Source organism: Rhincodon typus, chromosome 39 (genome assembly GCF_021869965.1).
Source record: "Rhincodon typus isolate 14 chromosome 39, sRhiTyp1.1, whole genome shotgun sequence".
Taxonomy (NCBI): domain Eukaryota; kingdom Metazoa; phylum Chordata; class Chondrichthyes; order Orectolobiformes; family Rhincodontidae; genus Rhincodon; species Rhincodon typus.
Window position 1 is genome coordinate 3,297,995 of NC_063370.1, and position 12,909 is coordinate 3,310,903.

Below are 12,909 nucleotides of genomic sequence, written 5' to 3' on the forward strand. Positions count from 1 at the left end.
ATGCAGGCACAGTTAAGAAGAACACAGTAACCATTTGAATACTGTAAAATCGCACAAACAAGGTGATCAGCCAATTCAATGGTTCTTGGAAAATGTTGTTAAGAATACTGGGAGAATTCACTCTTTATTCACTGCTCTGGAATCTTTAGAGACTCCTAAAGGCAGAGGGATATCCTTTTCAGGTCTTATCCACAGGCAGCACCTCCAACAATGCAGTACAGGTTTTCCCTTTACACTGCACAGAAGTACATGACTCCATTTTGTACCACAGTCAAGTCAAATTTGTGCTCAGCTCAATTGACAACTGGGCAATAGACCATTTCTAGTTTGTAATGAGTTGGGTGAACAGGCCAAGGCTCTTTTGGCTAGAATAATGACTGAAGAATGATTAGATGGAGGTCTTTAAGATTAAGAAGAAATTTGATTGGACAGAGAAATGTTTCCGGTTCCGAAGAGTCGTACTTAACTCGAAACATTAACTCCGTTTCTGTTCCAACAGAGACTTCCTGACTTATTGTATTTCTTCAGCACTTCCTGCTGCATATTACAGATGGTTCCAGTTGTGTGGGGGATTAGGAAGGGTCCACAACTATGGATCATAAATATAGTCATATAAAATCACCAATTTAAAAAAAAGCCATTCAGGAGAAAGAACTTTACCCAGAGAGTGGAACTCGAATAAAAGGAAACAAGGTTGAAGCTTTTATCTTGCACTCATCAGGCTAAGACATGAGAAACATGAGCTACCAATTTATACAACACAAATAACAGCTGCTGAAACGATAGTGTTCAGACCTGGCAGGTAGATTTAAGATCCAGAGTTCACAATTCATGCTGTATCTCCATGCCAATAATGGCCCGACCAATCAGAACTGTATAAATCAGTGCACCTTTCATTTTTCTTTGTTTCTTGTGTCCTAGTCCTGACAAGTGCACGACAAAAAGATTCAACTTGCTGTCTCATTGAGCAATGTTTAAGTTCTGTACTGATGAACAATTACTTAAAATAGAACTCATCACTACATGGTGTGTCTGAAGTGCATAGAATTACGTATGCAAGATGAATATAGTAAGTCCGTGAGGGAGAAAGGGATGGAAGGATATGTTAAGGTTCTTTTGGAGCATAAATATCAACACAAACCATTTGGCCAAATGCTATGTAAAATGCTAAGTAATTAAACAAATTCTCCCAAAGCTTTTGAAGAGAGAAAGTTTGACTGATAACAAGTATCATTATGCAATGGTGCACATGCTAGTTAAGACCAATTAAAGCGTCAAAATCTAAGGAAAGAATCCAGTGAGCAATACTATATAAAAACTATCTTCACAGGATGCCAACGTCTGCTTACTTAACCACTGAAACAGTTAAAACAAAAACAAGCTTACTCACCAAACCCACGCTTGTTCCTGCTGCTTTTTGATGTATCATATTCATTTAAGACTGGAATGTAATTCAAAAGGCAACAAATGCAGGACATACAAATATAACTCTCAGTTATCTGTACGTGCACAAGAAAGCTTTTGGATGGGGGATGGAGGGAGAGGTTTTGACTCAGAATACTAACTCACAGTCAAAGCTAATGTCTCCGAGTGGAATTCCAGATATCAACTATTTAAGCTCCTCTGGAGCCTTTATCTAACTCAATTCCCCAAACCAATTTACCGCAGCTTTACTTAATAATTATCCCAACCAAGACACAGACAAATTAAAAGGAAGAAAAGAGCTGACAGCATGGAAGGCTAATATGGTTTGATACCATTGAGTCACGTCACAGAGACAGGACAAAACACTCTCTTCTCCCATTCTCTTGTGATGGCTGGAGGACAGAATAAAACATGTGGGTGGCAAAGAAAAGGAAACTGCAGCTATATTCATATCTATATCAGCTAAAAAGGGGTAAAATGGTTTACCCCTGCTCCTAATTCGTATATTTACACATTAAGGCCTCACTTATCCCATTAGCAATGCAATGGATGCAAAACATTAAGAACTAATGTTCTCAAAAAGCTCTGAACAGCCAAATCAAAACAGAGATATATTAAACACACAACTTTTTAAAAGCACAATGCATGTGAAATAAATTTCAATCTCAACTGCAATGAGACTGAAATCTAAAATTATCCTTTGAAAGAACTGCCTTGATTTATCCATCCATTCCTGTTTTTAAAAATAAGCTAGTAATCCCAAAGTTAGCTATGTAGTTTCAGAGTTAAGTATTATAATTCATTTTCAGCGGATCATTTGGTAATGAACAAAGTACAGATGCAGGATTGCCGAAAGCCTCACATTGTCAACAAACTTTCCCCCACCTAGTTATGCCGAGAAAAGTCTCTGAAAACTGCAATAGCTACAGTTTACTCTAGTGTTGTTAAAACATAGGGTACATTTGATTTAGTGCAGTTCTGAATGTTATAAACAGACCTTCAATAGCGCTTACTGGTATCTCCCAGTTGTCTTTTGCCCTGCTGGTTAGTGGCAGCCTGGGAACAGAACTTGTCTAGAAACCCAGGTTTAATAACTTTATAAATTTCCAAACCAGTGACACTGTATGGAAGAAACATGTCCTAAACAATCACAAGATCACTAAAGAAGGAATTTCACACAATAGAAGGTACAGTTTGCCTCTAACCAGCTTAATCATAAAACATTGCAGAAAGTAACTTAAGTGCTCTGGTTTGCCAATCTCAGTGGTTCAGGATTGAGCTGATGTTTCTGGACTTGGGGTTCAGTATAAAACCAGCTAGAATTATCTGCCAACTACTCAAGACAAACAAAGCCAGCACCTTCCTTAATGCTGGCATGCTGGCATAGTTCAACCTTATAAATCTTAAAATTAGAATGAAACAATTCTAAGTTTTCAGTCTTTCCTTCTTACATGCTGATTGCAAAATTGCATCTATTTTCTCATTTCTTCACAGTATCTTATCCCCATTCTGTCTTCAAAATAAAACCTACAGCCTATTAGCAAGTGGGGTTGGCTTGAGAGTCCCTTAAAAAGTGGCAGGCAGGACCCCATTTCAGGCTTTCCAATTTTCAGGAGTGCCTTTTAAGGGAGTGAGCTGGTTCAAATCAAGAACTCACACCCGCCACTCACTGACTGGCCAGCACCAACGCACAGATTGATACTGCCTACTTCGCTAGAATTTTCATGAAGTCGGGCTTGGTTTTTAAAAGGCTTGTGGTTCAAGGCAGGAGAGATGACTTGAACCAAGCATTAGGAGCCTTCGAAAGGCAAGTTCAAAAAGTGCTCGCTGCCCGCTTACCTAGGTACACACCTTTCCAGCCACACACCTTTCCAGCCACACCCCAAAACAAGCTCCATCACTAAGCCCCTCCTCCCAGGACTCTAATCTGAGCTCTGAACTGGGAATACATAATGAGGCTTAACTGGGAGACCCAAAATCCATTATTCTGCACTCAGAGACATACAGCACAGAAACAGACCCTTTGGTCCAACTTGTCCCTGATGACCAAGTTTTCCAAACTAAACTAGTCCCACTTACCCGTACTTGGTCCATATCCCTCCAAACCTTTCCCATTCATGTTCCTGTCCAAATGTCTTTTAAAATGTTGTAACTGTATCTGCATCTACCACTTCCTATCGCAATTCATTCCACATACGAACTACCCTCTGTATGAAAACGTTGCCCCTCAGGTCCCTTTTAAATATTTCTCTTCTCACCTTAAAAATATGCTCCCTAGTTTTGAATGCCCCCACCCCAGGGAAAAGACCTTTGCTATTCAAATTATGTATGCCCCTCAATTTTATTAACCTCAAAAGATCATCCCTCAACCTTCTACGCTCCAGTGAAAAAAGTCCCAGCCTATCCAGCCTCTCCTTATAACTCAAACCCTCCAGTCCCAGCAACATCCTGGTAAATCTCTTTCGAACTCTCTCCAGTTTATAATATCCTTCCTACAGCTGACCAGAACTGTACACAGTACTCCAAAAGTAGCCTCACCAACATCCTGTACAACCTCAACATGATGTCCCAACTCCTATACTCAACGGTCTTAGCAATGAAGGTAAGTATGCTAAATGCCTTCTTAATGCCCTGTCTAATTGCGATGTAACTTTCAAAGAACTATGTACCTGCACCCAGGAACTATATACACCTGGCAATACTACCTAGGGACCCAACATTAACTGTACAATTCCTTCCCTTGTTCATTTTACCAAAACGCAATACCTCGCATTTATCCAAATTAACTCTGTCTAGCACTCCTCAGCCCATTGGCACAATTGTTCAAGATCCCTTTATAATCTTAGATACCCTCTTCACTGTCCACTATACCACCCGGAATTCTAAATCTGCCCTGATAAATGGAAGTATTCTTAGATTAGCTTATATATAATGAAAATTAATTTTGGTGGGAGTGAGTGTGGGGAAAAAGACATGAAGGTTGGAGGATTTACTAATTAAGACCAATTCAAACAAGTTGGGTCAATCAGCTAGTGAGAGACAACTGTCAATAAATAAGCATATGGCAGTGTCCAAAGATGATTAAATAAAATCTTGGATTAATTATTCACTATTTTAATGATGCCCAAATTCTGAAGATTGCTAGCGAGGGCCACACATTCTGTAATTTCCTCACCAAACCTCTCCACTTTCCCTTTCCTTTCAGGCAGTCCTTAAAACTCACTTCGTTTATTTCTTCTAATATCTCCTTGTTTAATCCAGTGCCAATTTCTTGATTACACTTCTGGTGAAGAGAGACAGGATTTATTTTTAAATATTAAAGGGTGCAATATAATAGCCAGTTGTTGTATCACCAGGTCCTCTTCACCTGGAACAAAGCGTTTTAGTCAAGGGTTGGCAAGTATAGCGCGTGCTGTACTTTTACGATGTTACCAACTGGTGGCATTCAATAAGTGAGGTCTGGACCCATTTTACAATCAATTGAAATGCAGAGGGAGAAATGAAACATGTTTCAGATTCGATCTCATGGCGAGTAAAATATAGCAAGGTTTTTCAAACTCGCTAACTGAATTGCCAGTCACTTATTCAACACCTGGTGAAAGACTATACTCGAAATTCATAAAAAATAAAACTCAAGTAACAGCTGTCAGGAAAAACTATCCTGAACGAAGTGCTAATTTATAATCCATCACATGCAGATTACATACTTGGAAATAGTTTTTTAAAACTGAAATTTGATGTTCACTCCTCACCCATAAGGGAATTAGGAATCCCAATTCAACTGATTTTTTTTTTTAAAAAACACAGCACATATGGCCTTTTGTCTCCGATTCTACGCATTTAAGATGCTTAAAAATCTGTTTTATTAAGAAAACTGCTCAATAGTAATGAAATAAATGTTTAAGTGGAGCTGACATTATGACCTGTGAACGAGGAAGGGTGTTTGAATGAAAGCACGAAGACAGAACTGTGTACAACACACAATTATTCTCACCAGGGCGATGGTTATCTTTAGACAAGCTCCAATATCCTGCCACATTTTGAAAGTATAGCTGAGAAACGAATCAATAAACACTGAATAAACAGAGCAAGGTCTCTGGGCTGACTCTCTGTAGAAGGGAGGAAAAAGGAATAAGATGGACCAAAATTTGAGAACTCATTATAGCTCAAAATTTTTCCCTTACCACAGCATTGAAGGTTCATTCTAAAGTCTTGCTATTAAAAGGATAGACACCTGCCAAATGGAGTCTTCTAATATTCTTGAAGTGATTTAACATCTGCATACAAGAAATGACTGTAGACCAACTGGGTCAGTTAGCTCAGTTGGCTGGTTTGCAATGCAGAGTGATGGCAACAATGTGGGTTCACAATTCCTGCACTGGGTGAGGTTACCATGAAGGACACTCCTTCTCAACCTCTTTCCTCACCTGAGGTGCAGTGGCCCCCAGGTTAAACCACCACCAGTCGTCTCTCTCCAAGACAGCAGCCCTATGGGTCTAGTAGGACTATGACAACTTTACCTTTTATAGACCAGCTACACAGGCAAATGGTGTTGTATGATCTCCTCCTGATAAAGCACCTTCCTCCATATTTCAGTCATTTCCTGTACAAACTGCAATTTATCTTGGTCCCTTCCATGCTAATTTGCATTTATTAATATTTTTCTCTCCTAGAGCAATCAAGAGAGAACAAGTTGGTGTATGATTGCTGCCAAAGCAAAAATTGCCTTGCTTTCGCACAATTTAGCACATTAGTGTGTCATTTTCTGGAGGCTCATATCCTGGTGCCTACCAGCACAAAAACACAGGCACAACAAACCTGAAAGCACAAGAGGCAGATCAGCTGGCAATGTTTACTGACCTGTCCAACCAAATCGGTCATCACTTTGCAGGCACTGCAGAACAATATCGGATGTAAAATATAACACAAGCAATAATGAGAAGAATGAACTGGTGTTACAACACTGGACATGGGACTTGCCTTATCCAGGAGGCCCTCAAAAGGGTTTGAGCAGCCAAAAGTGAGGGCTGGGACCCTCAGTGGGGTTGTAAGCAGAAACTTGGGGGTCGTAAGCAGAAACTTGGGGGTCATGAATTCAGAGGCAGAAATGCTTTCCCCTCACCACCTACCGCCCTCAACATTTATAGGTCTTCACCACCCATTCACACAGCTCTCCCACCCTTTCAGAGGAGATACAATAATTTTTAAGCTATAAAGTGGAGTCAGAGTGAGTAAAAGTTTAGGAATCTCTGGTGTAGAGGATGCAGAATTGTGATAAAAGGTGGATTTTGAACTAGCAGCCTATGGACTGCGTGTACGAAGAGGTTTAGTAATTCACTAGTCAGTATTTTGTAGCCATGGTGATTTCTTTTAAAATACAGTATGAGAGAGACACTTCCTGGAAAGTAATGGGGTCATTCGTATTAAGAGAGTTTATGAGCAAAGACAGTAAACAGGGTCCTGCTTTGTACTTTCAGATAGTGTTTTCTAGAATTTTTTTGGACTTGGGAGAAACACACATATCTTGGAAGAATCCTATTTATTTTGAGGAAGTTTTCAGAAGTCTTGGCTGATGCAGGATGTGTAAAACAGTTGTTCCTGAGAAAAGGAGGAAGATTTAGGACTGTAAAGAAAGAGGTTACTTCAGTGTCAAGAGTTTAGTTTGCAAGTTCCAGACCAGAATGCGTAGTTAAAACAATAAAGGGGTTACTTGAAGGTAAGAAAGCAGAAGATCAGTTCTGGGAAGACACTAGGAAGAGGCTATCAAGGTGGGGAATACAAACCAATGTTAAACTAAGTCCAATGGATTGAAAGAGAAGGAAATTCTCTCCGGTGTGGGTACTGGAGTGTTGTTGAGATTAATGGAATGGCATTTTACCGTGAGTTTGGAAATTTTTAAATATTATGTTATATTAAATAGTTGTTTATTATGTTGTATCTTCATTCCTTTTGTGTAATAAACCAAAACTACAGCATTGTGCGCTTATGTTTCACTGAAAGACCACCTTGGTAAAACAAAAATCCATCCATTCAGATTTCAATCTGAGACACATCTTGTCCAGTAATAACATCAGCTGGAATCATAACAGAATGATTCCAAGAACGAATGATATGGTATCAAAACACATATGTTAATGACTGGTATTGATGATATTAACACTAAGGTCACTATTGCCAGTGTAGTTATCTAAAAAAATACTTAATATGATTTAGCCTCCATTATTTCAAATTGCTCCTCCAATTGCTGTCTTGCATCAACTATAATTCCCAGCATAGAACTTTACAGCATGGACACAGACCCTTTGCTCCAACTCGTCCAGGTTGACCAGATATCCTGAATTAATCCAGTCCCATTTGCCAGCATTTGGTCCATATCCCTCTAAACTCTTCCTATTCATGTACCCATCCAGATACCTTTTAAACATTGTAATTGTACCAGCCTCCACCACTTCCTCTGGCAGCTCATTCCACACATGCACCACCCTCTGCGTGAAAAAGTTACTCCTCAAGTCCCGTTTAAATCTTTCCTCATCTCACCTTAAACCTATGCCCTCTAGTTTTGGACTCCCCTACTCTGGGGAAAAGACCTTAGCTGTTCACCCTATCCATGCCGCTTGTGATTTTATAAACCTCTATAAAGTCACCCCTTAGCCTCCGGAAGGTTAGATCACATGAAATCCAGGGAGAGCTGGCAAAATGGAAAATTTTGAGAATCTTGATAGCCTCTTCCTGGAGTCTTGTCATCTATAACATTATCAACGATATAGATAACAAACAGCAATGGGCCCAGCACCAACCCCCAAGGCACACCATTAGTCACCGGCCTCCAGTCCGACAAGCATCCTTCCGCTATTACTCTCTGCTTCCTACCATCAAACCAATTGTGTATCCAATTTGCCAGCTCTCCCTGGATTCCATGCGATCTAACCTTCCACAGCAGCTTACCATATGGAATTTTATCAAAGGCCTTACTGAAGTCCATATAGACTATGTCTACCACTCTGCCCTCATCAACCTTCCTGGTCACTTCAAAGGACTCTAACAAATTTGTGAGGCATGATTTTCCATACACAAAGCCACGCTGACTACTCCTAATCAAACCCTGTCTTTCTAAACGCATGTAGATCTTACCCTCAGAATCTTCTCAAATAAATTTACCCACCACAGATGTTAGACTTACTGGTCTATAATTCCGAGGTGTTCTTTGAAGCCCTTCTTGAATGAGGGCACAACATTCCAGGACCTGCCAAGCTCACATTTTCCAAATAATCTTTTTACAGCAGCTCCAAACAGGTCACCGAGTTAATCCAGTGAGTAACTGAGCTACACAGTCCAAGGAGGTCTCAGGCTCAAGACCCTGCCTGTGCTGAAGTTGTTGGTTTTCCATCTGTCTTCAGTGGCATTTGCTTAAGGGATGACAAAAAAAAACTGCCATATTCAATGATTATCGCTACAATGTGCGGCTGTCAGGCCTGGATTAGTCTTTTAGGGGTTTGAAGTTAGATGGTTGTGATTTCAAATCCCATGCTTGAAGCACAGTGTCAGGGTTCATACTTCCAGTGGAGTAGATTGCAATGCTATAGGGGGTGTTAACTTACAGATGAGAAAAACCAGGACCGTATCTGCCCTCTCTGGACATAAATTATAGCATGGTGCTACTTTGATGGAGCAGGGAGTACTGGCCGAAATTTAACCTGGAATCAAAACACTGCTGTTTGTTGGGGCTTACTCTGTACAAAGTCTTGCTGCAAAACAACTACAAAGTTCTGCATTAACAGAGGACCTTGGGACATCCTGAGATCTGAAAGATGCTACACAATGCAAGTTTGCTCTTTGCTTAGACTGTGATGCTGTGCTGTGCTGTCCTCTCATTGCCCACCAATATGGGTTTAAATGGCCTCCAGTGACTGGTAATCTATCGATAGTGGCCACTTGCTAGAGGTACTAAAGGATAGTCAGTGGACCTCTACAAAAGCCTGTACTTTCAGACAGAATAAAAAGAAAAAGAAGGCAAAAAGAATTACCAAGGATTTTTCTTTTTGAAAACAATATTCATCAAAGCAAATGCATCAAAAAAACTTAAAAGTATCCTGAATCCAGATTTTGGACCTCGAGTCTAGTCAACAACAGCCATATCCTGTGAACGGATAAAAGGTGGTGGTATTGATTTACTTTTGCAAGGATGGATAGCACATCAGCCTGGGGCAATGATGTTGGTTCAGACCATGTGGTGCAGTCGTGCTCACTACCTTATAGAATTGATCAGTGCAGGAGCCCAAACGTTACACCTCAATGCCACTGCAACATGCTTCATAGTTGTTAAAATGTCAATTTGGTGATCGCTTTGAAGCTTTCCTGTATGGGCTCGTCTCACGTAACCTGAACGGAAATACAGGGGAGCGCTGAATGACAAGATACATAATATACACACCCCTTCCACTGCCACCCTCCAAACCATAACGTAATGGTGATGACAGCAGCAAGAGAGACAGGTTCAAGGGTAGGTGGAGGTAGTGCAATTAGGATGGCAGCTTTCAACAGCAAGTGACTGAAGGAGTAGCTGTCTAAGAGGCTAGAGTTAGAGCAACAAGAGACCAAGAGACCAAGAGACCAAGAGACAAGTAAGGTGGAAGAGGTGCAGAGGTAAACACGGCAGAACTTAAAGACAAGGGAAAGTTTGAATTCACTACATCATTGGGTTAGGTAGCAACATAGGTTGGCAAAATACACACATTAACAACCCTTTTTCTCAAAGTTTATCTGGCATTGCAACGACTGGACTGGCAAAATATCAGTGCCGACATCAGACATCCTTAGGGTATGACATGGCCTAGCAGCATGCTGCAAGGGGAAACTGAAAGCAGCAGAGCTCACGTCATAAGTCTACACACGGCTCTGGGAGTGCCCCAACGTCTGGAATTTTCTCAAAAAACACCAAAGTCCATTCCCTTCAGAGTTTGCAGCTGAAAGCAAATTAGCCTCTCCAGCACGCTCAACCATGAGCTCTGAAATATAGCCCACATGTACAACTTAAAATAATCCATCATGCTGCCAAATGCCAAGGCTGCAAAGACATCAAAGAGCTCGGGACCATCTCCTTCACTTAAGAACAGGCACATAAATACTTCAAATTCCGATCATGCGATTTTGGAACCTGGAGAATATCGCAAATCCTCCAGTCCAGGAAAGTGTGTAAATTCTGCTTTAATTTTAAAGAAAAAGTAAACAGCAAACTTTCCAAATTCACGTACACATCATAGAACGTCCTTTGCTGAGTTTTACACGCTCCACAACAGTTAATGGGATATGGGTCTTCAGGGCAGATCACCTTCAAGAACGCCAAATAAATGTTTTCCACATGCGAGACTCAATTAGAATTGCAGTTGAGATTATTATACTTTTTGAAAAACTTCTTTTGCAATCTGGGGAGTGATATTAGTTGGATTTTTGATTAGTGACTGAAATTTTCTCAGACATTCCTACATACAATTCTTGTAAGGGTTTAAATAAGCAGATGGCTGTGCACCTGTCATTATAGAGACACAAGCTAAGGGACCAGCCTGTCACAGCAGCCAGGTGAAAGGATTAGTAGCTAACTCTAACCTAAACAACAGAGCAAGCAAATTTGCATTAATGCAATGCTTTTCATGTCCTCGGGACTGCCAAAAGATTCTTTTTAAAATATAGTCAATGGAGGGAAACATGTCCTTCAAGTTACACACAGTATGGCATCACGAACAGGGATGGGGAAGTGATGGCCTAGTGGTACTATTGCTGGACTGTCCAGAGACCCAGATAACATTCTGGGGAGCAGGCTCAAATCCACGGCAGATGGTGGAATTTGAATTCAACAAATATTGGAATTAAGAATCCATTGATGATGACCATGAATCCATTGTTGATTGTTGGAAAAACCCATCTAGTTTGTTAATGTCCTTTAGGGAAGGAAACTGCCATCCTTACTCGGTCTGGACCATGTGACACCAGACCCACAGTGATGTGGTTGACTCTTAACCACCTTCTGGCCAATTAGGGATGGGAATAAATGCTGCCTAGCCAACGAAACCCTCATCCCGTGGATGAATAAAGAAAAAAAACATGAAAAATTATGAGGTAATCTACGTTCATTGGCCATTTTTTTTTTTTTTTAAGGGACAAATGTTAAGCCAAGTCACTGGGAGAATTTCTCTCCCCCCTTAAGTGTCATATTGCATCTTACATTTATCTTTGACAATGCAGGATTCCCTGATGCTGCACTGAAGCTTAGATTAGGGGCTCATGTCACCAAGCAGGGTTCAAAAACACAGCTTGTAGAATTCCTACAGTGTGGAAGCAGGCCATTTGACCCATCACGTCCACAGTGACCTTCCAAAGAGCATCCCACCCCACTACCCCATCCCTGTAACACTGCATATCCCATGGCTAATCCATCTACACATCCCTGGAAACTATGGGCAATTTAGCATGTCCAATCCACCTAACTGACACACCTTTGGACTGTGGGAGGAAATCCATGCAAACACAGGAAGAATGTGCAAACTCCACACAGACGGTCACCAGAGGGTGGAATTGAGCCCGGGTCCAGGGTGCTGTGAGGCAGCAGTGCTAACCACTGAGCCACCATACCCAGCTTGAAGACAAGAAAACTATTCACTAAATTAACACAAGTTTATTTGTCATTTCTTTATAAAAGGTTCATGACATGGACCACTGACTAAATTTAGTGCCCTGCTCCAGTTATTTCCATAAGAATTAAGATAAATATGCCATTCACACCCACAAACCTGATCCACCTTTCATGACTAATCTATGACATCTACTCCACTTTATTGATGGAGTTCACAAAAATGGTGAAAATGTAGAAAGACAAGTAAAATATTTTAAAGAGATAGTAAGAACTGCCGATGCTGGAGTCTGAGATAACACAGTGTGGAGCTGGAGAAACACAGCAGGGCAGGCAGCATCAGAGGAGCAGGAAAGCTGCAATGTCACGAAATGTCAGCTTTCCTGCTCCTCTGATGCTGCCTGGCCTGTGTTCCTCCAGCTCCACACTGTTATTTTTAAAATATTTTAAATGTGGTTTCCTAAGATAGGTATCCATTTGGTCTGGAGGGCTTTAAAAGGTTATATTGCAGGGCTGAAAACGCTCAATTGTGTAATGTAAGGAAAGCAACAAAGCAAATAATATGGTTCTTCAGAACTGGTTCAGCAATTCTGAAGAACATTTATACTGGACTTGAAACTTTAACTGTTTCGCTCTCCTTAGATGCTATGAGACCTACGGACTTTCTCCAGCATTCTGGTTCAAATTTCAGTATTTCGCTTTTACTTAATTAATAAATATTTTAGCAGCCGGAAATTTTTTCAAAAGCAATGAATCCAAAAGCTTCTCAAACTGCAATTTTTGTCTTTCTCCTGAAAATAATTCACTTTGTTCTTCCAATTCTTTCACTTACACCCTAGGATGTAAATGTATTTATACAT